The following is a 13764-nucleotide window of genomic DNA, read 5'->3' on the forward strand; positions in this document are numbered from 1 at the left end:
TGAGCATCCCCGCATCACTGGTTCAGGAGGGTTGAGCTTCGCTGTATCTCGCTGTTGGGTGCAGAAGTACATCAAGTGAAGTACTCGAGAAAAAGCTGGGTGACTGTGGCCCAATATAAGCAGAAGGTAGCAGCTTGGGAAAAATATATTGGTCCAGCAAAATACTTTTCCAGCAGAAATAAAATTAAAATGTAGAAAGAGAGTAGTGATGGTGAGAGTCCGGCACCTCGCCAGTCGCTCTGTTGGAAAGTGAAAAATAAAAACACATTAAAAGCAGCTTATAAAAATATAGGCACATAATCATAAAACACATAAAAAACCATCCAGTGTACTGAACTGATATAAAAAAAAAATCAGCCATAAAAAGATACATAATAAGAACCCATGAAACGTATATAGAGTTACAGTTATAGTCAGAGTACATACAAGTCACAACACGTTTCCCACTGGGAGGTACCAGAGTTCTTCATCATGACATGGGAGAAAGTGACAAAGCACAAAGACCAGAGTCAATGTATCAAATGAAAGCACACCCAATCCAGCAATACATATCAAAATAAGCAATCTTTTATTAAAGGCTCATACAAGTTGAGAATGAAAAAATGACAGACACAAACATGTAAAAACACTTAAAAAGGTCCACACTGGACCGCACTACACAAGTGAGACATGGTGAGTGTCCCACTAGGGACTGGGACAAAATAATAACTGTATGTTAACCTGAAATGAAGAATATGCAGGTATAGTGTAATCCTCCTAACACTGGATGCTGCGGTATAAAAAATACAATAAACAAACAATCTTAATAATTTAACCTGCCAGCAAAAATCACAGTGAAGTTCTCATAATATACCGGATGTGGAGCTGAATAATAATAACAATACTGCACCGTCTAAAGATATAGACACATGAAGAGCAGGACAATAATCAATCAGCTACCACACACAGACACAAGGATAAGAGGAGGCAAAACCTGCAATAAACAGTTAGACAAAAATGTGACCCATCCGTCCCAGTCCCAAGAACTCCACGCGTTCCGTCACTGAGTGACTTCCTCAGGAGTGTCACCATGTCTCACTTGTGTAGTGCGGTCTAGTGTGGACCTTTTTAAGTGTTTTTACATGTATGTGTCTGTCATTTTTTCATTCTCAACTTGTATGAGCCTTTAATAAAGATTGCTTATTTTGATATGTATTGCTGGATTGGGTGTGCTTTCATTTGATACATTGACTCTGGTCTTTGTGCTTTGTTGCTTGGTTTGTTCAATGTGGTTAGCACCCCTCGCGTAGTATATTGTATGGCTGAGCCCCCCTTTTTTTGCTATTTTCAATGCTCATGGGAGAAAGTGAGTCTCCTTCTCTTTATGACCTACTAATCATCTTTCTCTTATTTTGACTTGGTTAATATCTATCTAGTGTATATCAAAATGTACCCCTGATTCTGCATATATACCTTTCTGTATATTGGTTTCTGTGTATGGTGTGATATCTGTTACCCGATCACACCGCATCACACAGATTGTAACCCAATTGTCCTCTGAGGATCCCGGTACCTCCCGGTGGAAAATGCATTGGGACTTGTATGTACTGTGACTATAACTGGGATATAAACACCGATAAGTATAACCTTACTGAAAAAGTAAGTAAGTGTGCACTGCGAACTGACAACACCGACTTGGGAACTAATTAGTGCACAAAACACCAAAAGGAGCATGGTAAAATAAACCAACTTTATTAGAAAAATGACAAATACATAAAATCCACAGAAGAAATGATAAAAAAGAAAAAGGCACCAGCATACAACAAAAAGGTAGATAAAAGGGGCTGGAGACTGCTAAATTACTGAGATGTGAATGAACGACCCATAGGCTGTAATGAGAGGGTTGCTACCAATACAAAGGCAAACACAATAATGCAGAACAAGCCCTATGTGTAAAATATCAACATACCAGGGACCAAAATGATATGCAGAGTGCCAGACCTTACCTACCAAACCCCAACGACAGTTTTGATGTAAAAGTGCTTCCTCGGGGGGTGATTTTATTGGAGTTCTATATTAAAAAGTACACTTTAGATGTAAAAAATGAATCTGTCAGTAATGTAGAAGCAAGTCCAGTCTTTTATTTAGGTCAGATGGTGTTCTAGTAGCTATATCCAAAAAATCTCTCTAGTAAGGACTTTTTCTTTTTATGAAAATCTCCTCCCCTTAGAGCAGGGGTCTCAAACTGGTGGCCCTCCAGATGTTGAAAAACTTTAACTCCCAGCATGCCTTGACATGCCCGGACAACAGTTGGCTGCAGCTAACAGCTGTCTAGGCAGGCTGGGAGTTGAAGTTTTGCAACATCTGGAGGGCCACCAGTTTGAGACCCCTGCTTTAGAAGTAATGTTACTCCTTCAATACACTGATAGATGATCTTTTGCTGGAGGTAAGCTGAATTGCATGTGTCATATTCAGCAATGTTTTACTGTTTAATCCCCTAATACAGTGGTCTTCAACTTGCAGACCTCCAGATGTTTCAAAACTACAACCCCCAGCATGCCCGGACAGCCGATGGCCGATTGTAGTTTTGCATGCGCAGCATACTCGCATATCGCGGCAGCTCTTGGCCTAGCTCATTGAGTAGGGGGATCGGCCACGATGTGAGCGAGTACACCGCGCGCATGCGCTGCGACTCGCTCATCGTTTCAGTGTGTCCTCACGTAGCGGTATTGCCGCTAAGAGCAGGCACATGTGAAGGCAGAATACAGAGGGTCCTTCTGCGGCATCTGAACGTACCCTTTGGGATGACCTTGACCTTCCACTGATTACACAATGCCTCCCTGCACAATCCCCCAGAGATAAACAATGTAGCAGCATCACTCAGCAGTGCTTTAAAGAGGTACTTCGGTGGGAATAAAAAAAAAAAAAATCAGCTGCTGTATACTACAGAGGAAGTTATTTTATTTTTGAATTTATTTTCTGTCTGACCACAGTGCTCTCTGCTGACACCTCTGTCCATGTCAGGAATTATCCAGAGCAGGAAAAAATCCCCATAGCAAACATATGCTGCTCTGGACAGTTCCTGACATAGAGAGAGGTGTCAGCAGAGAGCACTGTGGTCAGACAGAGTGGAAATGATATATATATATATATATATATATATATATATATATATATAAGAACTTTATCTGGAGTATACAGCAGCTGATAAGTACTGGAAGGGTTAAGATTTTTAGGGTATGTTCACACTACGGATATGTAGCTGAATCTCCGCTCGCGGAATTCAGCTAGCGGAGATTCAACCTGGCAGCCGGAGGCGGCGGTAGGACCGCGCGGATCTGCGACATCGCCATTGATGGCTATGCAGTGCTTGCGGACTTCCGCGCGAAGCAAAACATGTTCTTTCTATGCGTGGAGCAATTTCAGCGGCGGAATTGTCCGTCGCTGAAGTTCCGCAGTGTGAACGGGTCTTGAAGACAACCCATGCACACTGATGCTAACGTCCACTGGGGAACATTTATCAAAACCTGTGTAGAGGAAGAGTGGTGCAGTTGCCCATAGCAACCAATCAGATTGCTTCTTTCATTTTTCCCAGGCCTCTTTAAAAATGAAAGAAGCGATCTGATTGGTTGCTATGGGCAACTGCACCACTCTTCCTCTATACAGGTTTTGATAAATCTCCCCTACTGTGCGTAATTTCACTCGTGTGAACATACCCTTAAATGGAAATAATTTACAAACCTGTTGATTTAAAAATAAATAAATGTTTTCCAACGGAGTTCCCCTTTAACCCCTTAAGTATAGGACTCCCAGCATGCCTGGACAGCTTTGGCATACTGGGAGTTGTAGTTTTGCAACATCTGGAGGGCTACAGCTTGGACACCACTACACAGTGGTCCCCAAACTGTTCTCCTCCAACTGTCACGTAACCACTACTCCCAATACGCCCTTCGGCTGCCTGGGCATGCTGGAAGTTGTGGTTTTGCAACAACTGGAGGCACACTGGTTGGGAAACATTGTCTGTTTCCTAACTCAGTGTTTCCCAACCCGTGTGCCTCCAGCTGTTGCAAAACTATAACTACCAGCATGCACTGATAGACCGTGCATGCTGGGAGTTGTAGTTTTGCAACAGCTGGAGGTCCCTCCCCCCCCCCCTGTGAATGTACAGGGTACATTCACATGGGCAGGGGGCTTACAGTGAGTATCAGGCTGCAAGTTTGCGATGCAGCAAATTTTGCGCTGCAGCTCGAACTCGCAGCGGGAAATTCGCTGTAATCCCCGCCCGTGTGACTGTACCCTAAAAACACTACACTACACTACACTAACACACAATAAAATAAAAAGTAAAAAACACTACATATACACATACCCCTACACAGCCCCCCTCCCCAATAAAAATGAAAAACGTCTGGTACGCCACTGTTTCCAAAATGGAGCCTCCAGCTGTTGCAAAACAACAACTCCCAGTATTGCTGGACAGCCGTTGAGTTTTGCAACAGCTGGAGGCACCCTGTTTGGGAATCGCTGGCGTAGAATACCCCTATGCAAATCCCTAATTCAGGCCTCAAATGCGCATGGCGCTCTCACTTCGGAGCCCTGTCGTATTTCAAGGCAACAGTTTAGGGCCACATATGGGGTATCGCCGCACTCGGGAGAAATTGCCTAACAAATTTTGGGGGGCTTTTTCTCCTTTCACCCCTTATGAAAAGGGGAAGTTGGGGTCTACACCAGCATGTTAGTGTAAAAAAAAAAAATTTTTTACACTAACATGCTGGTGTTGCCCTATACTTTTCATTTTGACAAGAGGTAAAAGGGAAAAAAGCCCCCCAAAATTTGTAATGCAGTTTCTCCTGACTACGGAGATACCCCATATGTGGGCGCAAAGTGCTCTGGGGGCGCACAACAAGGCCCAGAAGGGAGAGTGCACCATGTACATTTGAGGTGATTTGCACAGGGGTGGCTGTTTGTTACAGCGGTTTTGACAAACGCAAAAAAAAAAAAAAACCCCACATGTCACCCCATTTTGGAAACTACACCCCTCACGGAATGTAATGAGGGGTGCAGTGAGAATTTACACCCCACTGGTGTCTGACAGATCTTTGGAAAAATGGGCTGTGCAAATAAAAAATTTTGTACAGCCCACTGTTCCAAAGATCTGACAGACACCAGTGGGGGTAAATGCTCACTGTACCCCTTGTTACGTTCCTCAAGGGGTCTAGTTTCCAAAATGGTATGCCATGTGGAGGTTATTTTGCTGTCCTGGCACCATAGGGGCTTCCTAAATGCGACATGCCCCCCCCCCCCCCCCCCGAGCAAAATTTGCTCTCAAAAAGCCAAATATGACTCCTTCTCTTCTGAGCATTGTAGTTCGCCCGTAGTGCACTTCAGGTCAAGTTATGGGGTACCTCCACACTCAGAAGAGATGGGGTTACAAATTTTGGGGGTATTTTCTGCTATTAACCCTTGCATAAATGTGAAATTTGGGGGGGGAAACACACATTTTAGTGAAATTTTTTTCTTTTTTTACGTATGCAAAAGTCATGAAACCCCTGTGGGGTATTAAGGCTCACTTAATTCCTTGTAACGTTCCTCAAGAGGTCTAGTTTCCAAAATGGTATGCCATGTGGGGTTTTTCTGCTGTCCTGGCACCATAGGGGCTTCCTAAATGCGACATGCCCCTGAGCAAAATTTGCTCTCAAAAAGCCAAATATGACTCCTTCTCTTCTGAGCATTGTAGTTCGCCCGTAGTGCACTTCAGGTCAACTTATGGGGTACCTTCATACTCAGAAGAGATGGGGTTACAAATTTTAGGGGGTATTTTCTGCTATTAACCCTTGCAAAAATGTGAAATTTGGGGGGAAACACATTTTAGTGAAACATTATTTTTTTTTTTTTACAAATGCAAAAGTCGTGAAACACCTGTGGGGTATTAAGGCTCACTTAATTCCTTGTTATGTTCCTCAAGGGGTCTAGTTTCCAAAATGGTATGGCATGTGTTTTTTTTTGCTGTTCTGGCACCATAGGGGCTTCCTAAATGCAACATGCCCCCCAAAAACCATTTCAGAAAAACGTACTCTCCAAAATCCCCTTGTCGCTCCTTCGCTTCTGAGCCCTCTACTGCGCCCGCCGAACACTTTACATAGACATATGAGGTATGTGCTTACTCGAGAGAAATTGGGCTACAAATACAAGTATACATTTTCTCCTTTTACCCCTTGTAAAAATTAAAAAATTGGGTCTACAAGAAAATGCGAGTGTAAAAAATTAAGATTGTGAATTTTCTCCTTCACTTTGCTGCTATTCCTGTGAAACATCTAAAGGGTTAAAATGCTGACTGAATGTCATTTTGAATACTTTGGGGGGGGTGCAGTTTTTATAATGGGGGTCATTTAGGGGGTATTTCTAATATGAAGACCCTTCAAATCCACTTCAAACCTGAACTGGTCCCTGAAAAATTGTGAGTTTGAAAATTTTGTAAAAAATTGGAAAATTGCTGCTGAACTTTGAAGCCCTCTGGTGTCTTCCAAAAGTAAAAACACGTCAATTTTATGATGCAAACATAAAGTAGACATATTGGAAATGTGAATAAAATAAAAAAATATTTGGAATATCCATTTTCCTTACAAGCAGAGAGCTTCAAAGTTAGAAAAATGCAAAATTTTCAAATTTTTCATCAAATTTTGGGATTTTTCACCAAGAAAGGATGCAAGATACCACAAAATTTTACCACTATGTTAAAGTAGAATATGTCACGAAAAAACAAACTCGGAATCAGAATGATAACTAAAAGTATTCCAGAGTTATTAATGTTTAAAGTGACAGTGGTCAGATGTGCAAAAAATGGCCGGGTCCTAAAGTGTAAAATGGCTGGGTCCTTAAGGGGTTAATTAAAGGGGTTATCCAGGAAAAAACTTTTTTTTAATACATTAACTTGCTCCAGAAAATTAAACCGATTTGTAAATTACTTCTATTAAAAAATCTGAATCCTTTTAGTACTTATGAGCTTCTGAAGTTGAGTTGTTCTTTTCTGTCTAAGTGCTCTCTGATGACACGTGTCTCGGGAACCGCCCAGGTTTGCTATGGGGATTTTCTTCTAAACTGGGCGGTTCCCGAGACACGTGTCATCAGAGAGCACTTAGACAGAAAAAGAACAACTGAACTTCAGAAGCTCATAAGTACTGAAAGGATTAAGAATTTTTAATAGAAGTAATTTACAAAACTGTTCAACTTTCTGGAGCCAGTTGATATATTAAAAAAAAGTTTTTTCCTGGATAACCCCTTTAAGGCCTAAATGGGCTGAGTTCTTAAGGGGTTAACCATTGTGAGCAGAGGGACGAGCCCGCTAAACATCTCTGACTCCATCCTTTATCCGCACACAAGAACGCGGCCGCGCATACTGGTTGCATGCCTCGCTCAGCCAATCAGCGCAGGAGATTGCACATAGCTCCGCCCACAGCTCAGCCTGAACCTGTCAGGAGCCGCATAGCGCTGCACGGGACACAGCTGTGGTATCTCAGGAAGCTGCGGATGCGGGTGTTGTCGCCTGTGTAAGTGACCCTATTGTGATACACTGTCAGCCCGTTCGGTATAGGCGTAGAGCTCCTTTCTACTTCTTCTTCATGAAGGGAAAATATCATGCTATGCCCTTTCTATTATTGCGGCATTTGGACCGGCGCTGTGTGTGAGACCATGCATTGTGTAAACGCTGAGGGCGCGCTTATAAAGAAGGGCAATGTTTCCCAAGCAGGGTGCCTCCAGCTGTTTCAAAACTACAACTCCTACCATTCCCGGGCAGGAGTTGTTGTTTTGCAACAGCAGGAGGCACTTTGGCTGGGAAACACTGAGGGGAGGAGGATAGGGCTGGTTTGCAGGCAGCTGAATACAAGATGAATAGGACATTTGCAGCGGTAAATTCATGTGTGAATACAGCCTGAGGCAGGAGTGGTATTGCCACAGAGAAAAAACTGTAATGCAGTGCGGCTCCCGTTGTAGCAAAACTACAACTCCCAGCATGCTCGGACAGCCTTCGGCTGTCCGGGCATGCTGGGAGTTGTAGTTTTGCTACAGCTGCTATAATGAAAAAGTTTGCACCTCTTTCTGGCAGTTCTATTCTTCAGTTTGTATATTTAACCCCTTAACCCCTTAAGGACTCAGCCCATTTTGGCCTTAAGGACTCAGACAATTTAATTTTTACGTTTTCATTTTTTCCTCCTCGCCTTCTAAAAATCATAACTCTTTTATATTTTCATCCACAGACTAGTATGAGGGCTTGTTTTTTGCGCGACCAGTTGTCCTTTGAAATGACATCACTCATTGTATCATAAAATGTATGGCGCAACCAAAAAACACTATTTTTGTGGGGAAATTAAAACAAAAAACGCAATTTTGCTAATTTTGGAAGGTTTAGTTTTCACGCCGTACAATTTATGGTAAAAATGACGTGTGTTCTTTATTCTGAGGGTCAATACGATTAAAATGATACCCATTATTACGTACTTTTATATTATTGTTGCGCTTAAAAAAAATCACAAACTTTTTAACCAAATTAGTACGTTTATAATCCCTTTATTTTGATGACCTATAACTTTTTTATTTTTCCGTATAAGCGGCGGTATGGGGGCTCATTTTTTGCGCCATGATCTGTACTTTTTTTTGATACCACATTTGCATAAAAAAAACTTTTAATACATTTTTTATAAATTTTTTTTTTAATAAAATGTATTAAAAAAGTAGGAATTTTGGACTTTTTAAATTTTTTTTCGTTCACGCCGTTCACCGTACGGGATCATTAACATTTTATTTTAATAGTTCGGACATTTACGCATGCGGCGATACCAAATATGTCTATAAAAAATGTTTTTTACGCTTTTTGGGGGTAAAATAGGAAAAAACGGACGTTTTACTTTTTTATTGGGGGAGGGGATTTTTCACTTTTTTTTTACTTTTACTTTTACATTTTTTTTTACACTTGAATAGTCCCCATAGGGGACTATTCATAGCAATACCATGATTGCTAATACTGATCTGTTCTATGTATAGGACATAGAACAGATCAGTATTATCGGTCATCTCCTGCTCTGGTCTGCTCGATCACAGACCAGAGCAGGAGACGCCGGGAGCCGCACGGAGGAAGGTGAGGGGACCTCCGTGCGGCGTTATGAATGATCGGATCCCCGCAGCAGCGCTGCGGGCGATCCGATCGTTCATTTTAATCGCGAACTGCCGCAGATGCCGGGATCTGTATTGATCCCGGCACCTGAGGGGTTAATGGCGGACGCCCGCGAGATCGCGGGCGTCGGCCATTGCCGGCGGGTCTCTGGCTGCGATTAGCAGCCGGGATCAGCCGCGCATGACACGGGCATCGCTCCGATGCCCGCGGTTATGCTTAGGACGTAAATGTACGTCCTGGTGCGTTAAGTACCACCTCACCAGGACGTACATTTACGTCCTGCGTCCTTAAGGGGTTAAGGACTGAGCCCTTTTTCACCTTAAAGGAGTAGTCCAGTGGTGAACAACTTATCCCCTACCCTAAGGATAGGGGATAAGTTTGAGATCGCGGGGGGTCCGACCGCTGGGGCCCCCTGCGATCTCCTGTACGGAGCCCGACAGCCCGAGGGAAGGGGGCGTGTCGACCTCCGCACGAAGCGACAGCCGACACGCCCCCTCAGTACAACTCTATGGCAGAGCCGGAGCGCTGCCTTTCGGCAATCTCCGGCTCTGCCATAGAGATGTATTGAGGGGGGTGTCGGCCGCCGCTTCGTGCGGGGGGTCGACACCCGCTATCTGGCCGGAGAGCCTGGCCCCCATACAGAGAGATCGCAGGGGGCCCCAGTGGTTGGACCCCCCCGCGATCTCAAACTTATCCCCTATCCTTAGGATAAGGGATACGTTTTTCACCACTGGACTACCCCTTTAAGGACGGAGCCATTTTTTGCACATCTGACCACTGTCACTTTATGCATTAATAACTCTGGGATGCTTTTACCGATTATTCTGATTCCGAGAGGTTTTTCGTGATATATTCTACTTTAACATAGAGGTCAATTTTTGTTGTTACTTGCATCTTTTCTTGGAGAGAAATCCAAAAATTTAATGAAAAATTTAGCAAATTTTGCATTTTTCGAACTTTGAAACTCTCTGCTTGTAAGGAAAATTGATATTCCAAATACATTTATATATTGATTCACATATACAATATGTCTACATTATGTTGGCATCATAAAGTTGACATGTTTTAACTTTTGGAAGACATCAGAGGGCTTCAAAATTCATCAATAATTTTCCAGTTTTTCACGAAAATTTCTAAATCAGAATTTTTCAGGGAGGAGTTCAGTTTTTAGGTGGATTTGAGGGGCTTTCATGTTAGAAATACCCCATTATAACAACTGCACCCCTCAAAGTATTCAAAATGACATTCAGAAAGTTTAACCCTCTAAGTGTTTCACAGGAATAGCAGCAAAGTGAAGGAGAAAATTCAAAATCTTCATTTTTTACACTGGCATGTTCTTGTAGACCCAGTTTTTGAATTTTTACAAGGGGTAAAAGGAGAGAAATCCCCCCTCCCCCCCCCCCCCCCCCCAAAAAAAAATAAAAAAATTTGTAACCACATTTCTCTCGAGTAAGGAAATACCTCATACGTAGATGTGAAGTGCTCTGTGAATTAGGGATCGACCGATATCGTTTTTTTTTAGGGCCGATACCGATAATCGGTGCAGGTTAGGGCCGATAGCCGATAACTTATACCGATATTACGGTATAAGTTATCGGCTATTTAACCCCCTGCGACACCGCTGCAGATCATTGATTTAACCCCTTAAGGACTCAGCCCATTTTGGCCTTAAGGACTCAGACAATTTAATTTTTACGTTTTCATTTTTTCCTCCTCGCCTTCTAAAAATCATAACTCTTTTATATTTTCATCCACAGACTAGTATGAGGGCTTGTTTTTTGCGTGACCAGTTGTCCTTTGTAATGACATCACTCATTATATCATAAAATGTATGGCGCAACCAAAAAACACTATTTTTGTGGGGAAATTAAAACGAAAAACGCAATTTTGCTAATTTTGGAAGGTTTTGTTTTCACGCCGTACAATTTATGGTAAAAATGACATGTGTTCTTTATTCTGAGGGTCAATACGATTAAAATGATACCCATTATTATATACTTTTATATTATTGTTGCGCTTAAAAAAAATCACAAACTTTTTAACCAAATTAGTACGTTTATAATCCCTTTATTTTGATGACCTCTAACTTTTTTTATTTTTCCGTATAAGTGGCGGTATGGGGGCTCATTTTTTGCGCCATGATCTGTACTTTTTTTTGATACCACATTTGCATATAAAAAACTTTTAATACATTTTTTATAATTTTTTTTTTAATAAAATGTATTAAAAAAGTAGGAATTTTGGACTTTTTTAATTTTTTTTCGTTCACGCCGTTCACCGTACGGGATCATTAACATTTTATTTTAATAGTTCGGACATTTACGCACGCGGCGATACCAAATATGTCTATAAAAAATGTTTTTTAAGCTTTTTGGGGGTAAAATAGGAAAAAACGGACGTTTTACTTTTTTATTGGGGGAGGGACTTTTACTTTTACATTTTTTTACTTTTTTTTTTTTTTACACTGAATAGTCCCCATAGGGGACTATTCATAGCAATACCATGATTGCTAATAATGATCTGTTCTATGTATAGGACATAGAACAGATCAGTATTATCGGTCATCTCCTGCTCTGGTCTGCTCGATCACAGACCAGAGCAGGAGACGCCGGGAGCCGCACGGAGGAAAGAGAGGGGACCTCCGTGCGGCGTTATGAATGATCGGATCCCCGCATTTAAATGGCGAACTGCCGCAGATGCCGGGATCTGTATTGATCCCGGCACCTGAGGGGTTAATGGCGGACGCCCGCGAGATCGCGGGCGTCGGCCATTGCCGGCGGGTCCCTGGCTGCGATCAGCAGCCGGGATCAGCCGCGCATGACACGGGCATCGCTCCGATGCCCGCGGTTATGCTTAGGACGTAAATGTACGTCCTGGTGCATTAAGTACCACCTCACCAGGACGTACATTTACGTCCTGCGTCCTTAAGGGGTTAAAGCGGGCACTTTAAATCAATGATCTGCAGTGGCTTTTGCGGGGCCATAGGCCGCCGCCGCCGCCGCCACCACCCGCTTCTCTCCCCTACCTGTCAGGGTGGTCCGGGCCATCCATCCATCGTTCCTGTAGTGTCCGGGGGCGTTTCGGGTGGAGGGTGGTCCGGTCCGGGCTGTCCTTCTCCTCCGGCGGTCTTCTTCTCCACTCCGGGCAGGCTCCGGCCTAGTACGCTGCATAGACGCCGCTGCGCAGTGACGCCCGTGCGCAGCGACGCACCTGACGTCACGGCGTCTATGCAGTGTACTAGGCCGGAGCCTGCCCGGAGTGGAGAAGAAGACCGCCGGAGGAGAAGGACAGCCCGGACCGGACCACCCTCCACCCGGAACGCCCCCGGACACTACAGGAACCCCCGGACACTTACCCATTACGGGTAAGTTTAATTTTTTTTATTGACTCGGAGGGTGTGGGAGGGGCCCGACCGGTATAGTGGTATGGGAAAAAATCCATACCGGTATACCGCCTAGCATCACGGTGGGGGGTGCGACGCGGTGCGGTGGGTCGGTGGTGCGGTGCGGCGGGTCGAGGGGGGTGGCGGTCGCGGTGCGGTGGGGGCGGTGCGGGGGGGGGGGGGGGCATTATCGGCTTATCGGCAAGATAATTGCCGATACCGATAATGCCCAAAATCGTGATTATCGGCCGATAATATCGGCCATACCGATAATCGGTCGATCCCTACTGTGAATGCACTAGAGGGCTCAGAAGGTAAGGAGCGACAATGGGATTTTGGAGAGTGACTTTTGCTGAAATGTTTTTTGGGGGGCATGTTGCATTTAGGAAGCCCCTATGGTGCCAGAACAGCAAAAAAAAAAAAAAAAAAACATGGCACACTATTTTAGAAACTACACCCCTCAAGGAACGTAACTAGGGGTCCAGTGAGCCTTAACACCCCACAGGTGTTTGAAGACTTTTTGTTAAAGTTATCAGACACCTGTGGGGTGTAAATACTCACTGTACACCTTATAACATTCCGTGAGGGGTTTAGTTTCCAAAATGGGGTTACGTGTGTGTGTGTGTGTGTGGGGGGGTACATTGTTCTGGCACCATGGGGGCTTTGTAAGCAATTCCTTCAATTCCGGAAAATTTTCTCTCTAAAAGCCCAATGGCTCTCCTTCTCTTCTGAGCATTGTAGTTCGCTCGCAGAGCACTTTACATCCACATATGGGGTATGTTCTTATTCAGAAAAAATGGGGCTACAAATTTTGGGGGGGGGTTCCCATTTTCCCTTGTGAAAATGAAAAATTTTGGGTAACACCAGCATTTTAGTAAAAAATTAATTTTTTTCATTTTCCAACTTTAACGTGTGTTAAGGCTCACAATACCCCTTGTTACATTCCGTGAGGGGTTTAGTTTCCAAAATGGGGTCACGTGGGTATTTTTTATTTTTTTTTGCGTTTATGTCAGAACCGCTGTAAAATCTGCCACTCCTGTGCAAATCACCAATTTAGGCTCTGTGCGCTCTCACTCCTGAGTCTTGTTGTGCGCCCGCGGAGCATTTTACACCCACATATGGGGTATTTCTGTACTCAGGAGAAATTGCGTTACAAATTTTCTTTTCCTTTTACCTCTTGTGAAAATAAAAAGTATGGGGCAACACCAGCATGTTAGTGTAATTTTTTTTATTT

General features: G+C 43.5%; 1 protein-coding gene across 7 annotated transcripts in view; it reads left to right on the top strand.

Moving 5' to 3' along the window:
* The window catches only part of MPPE1 (metallophosphoesterase 1), a 108125-nt gene that overhangs the window by 31808 nt on the left and 62553 nt on the right, over nucleotides 1-13764 (top strand). For 3 of the 7 annotated variants that reach the window (XM_056521547.1, XM_056521557.1, XM_056521558.1), the window contains exon 1: nucleotides 7431-7526. The exons of 2 other annotated variants lie outside the window; for them this stretch is intronic. The gene's annotated coding sequence lies outside the window, so the exon portion shown is untranslated. Of the gene's footprint in view, nucleotides 1-2407; nucleotides 2426-7430; nucleotides 7527-13764 lie in introns of those variants that run through there. 2 more of the 7 variants (XM_056521556.1, XM_056521548.1) reach the window with 2 other exon arrangements.

Source organism: Hyla sarda, chromosome 5 (genome assembly GCF_029499605.1).
Source record: "Hyla sarda isolate aHylSar1 chromosome 5, aHylSar1.hap1, whole genome shotgun sequence".
NCBI lineage: Eukaryota > Metazoa > Chordata > Amphibia > Anura > Hylidae > Hyla > Hyla sarda.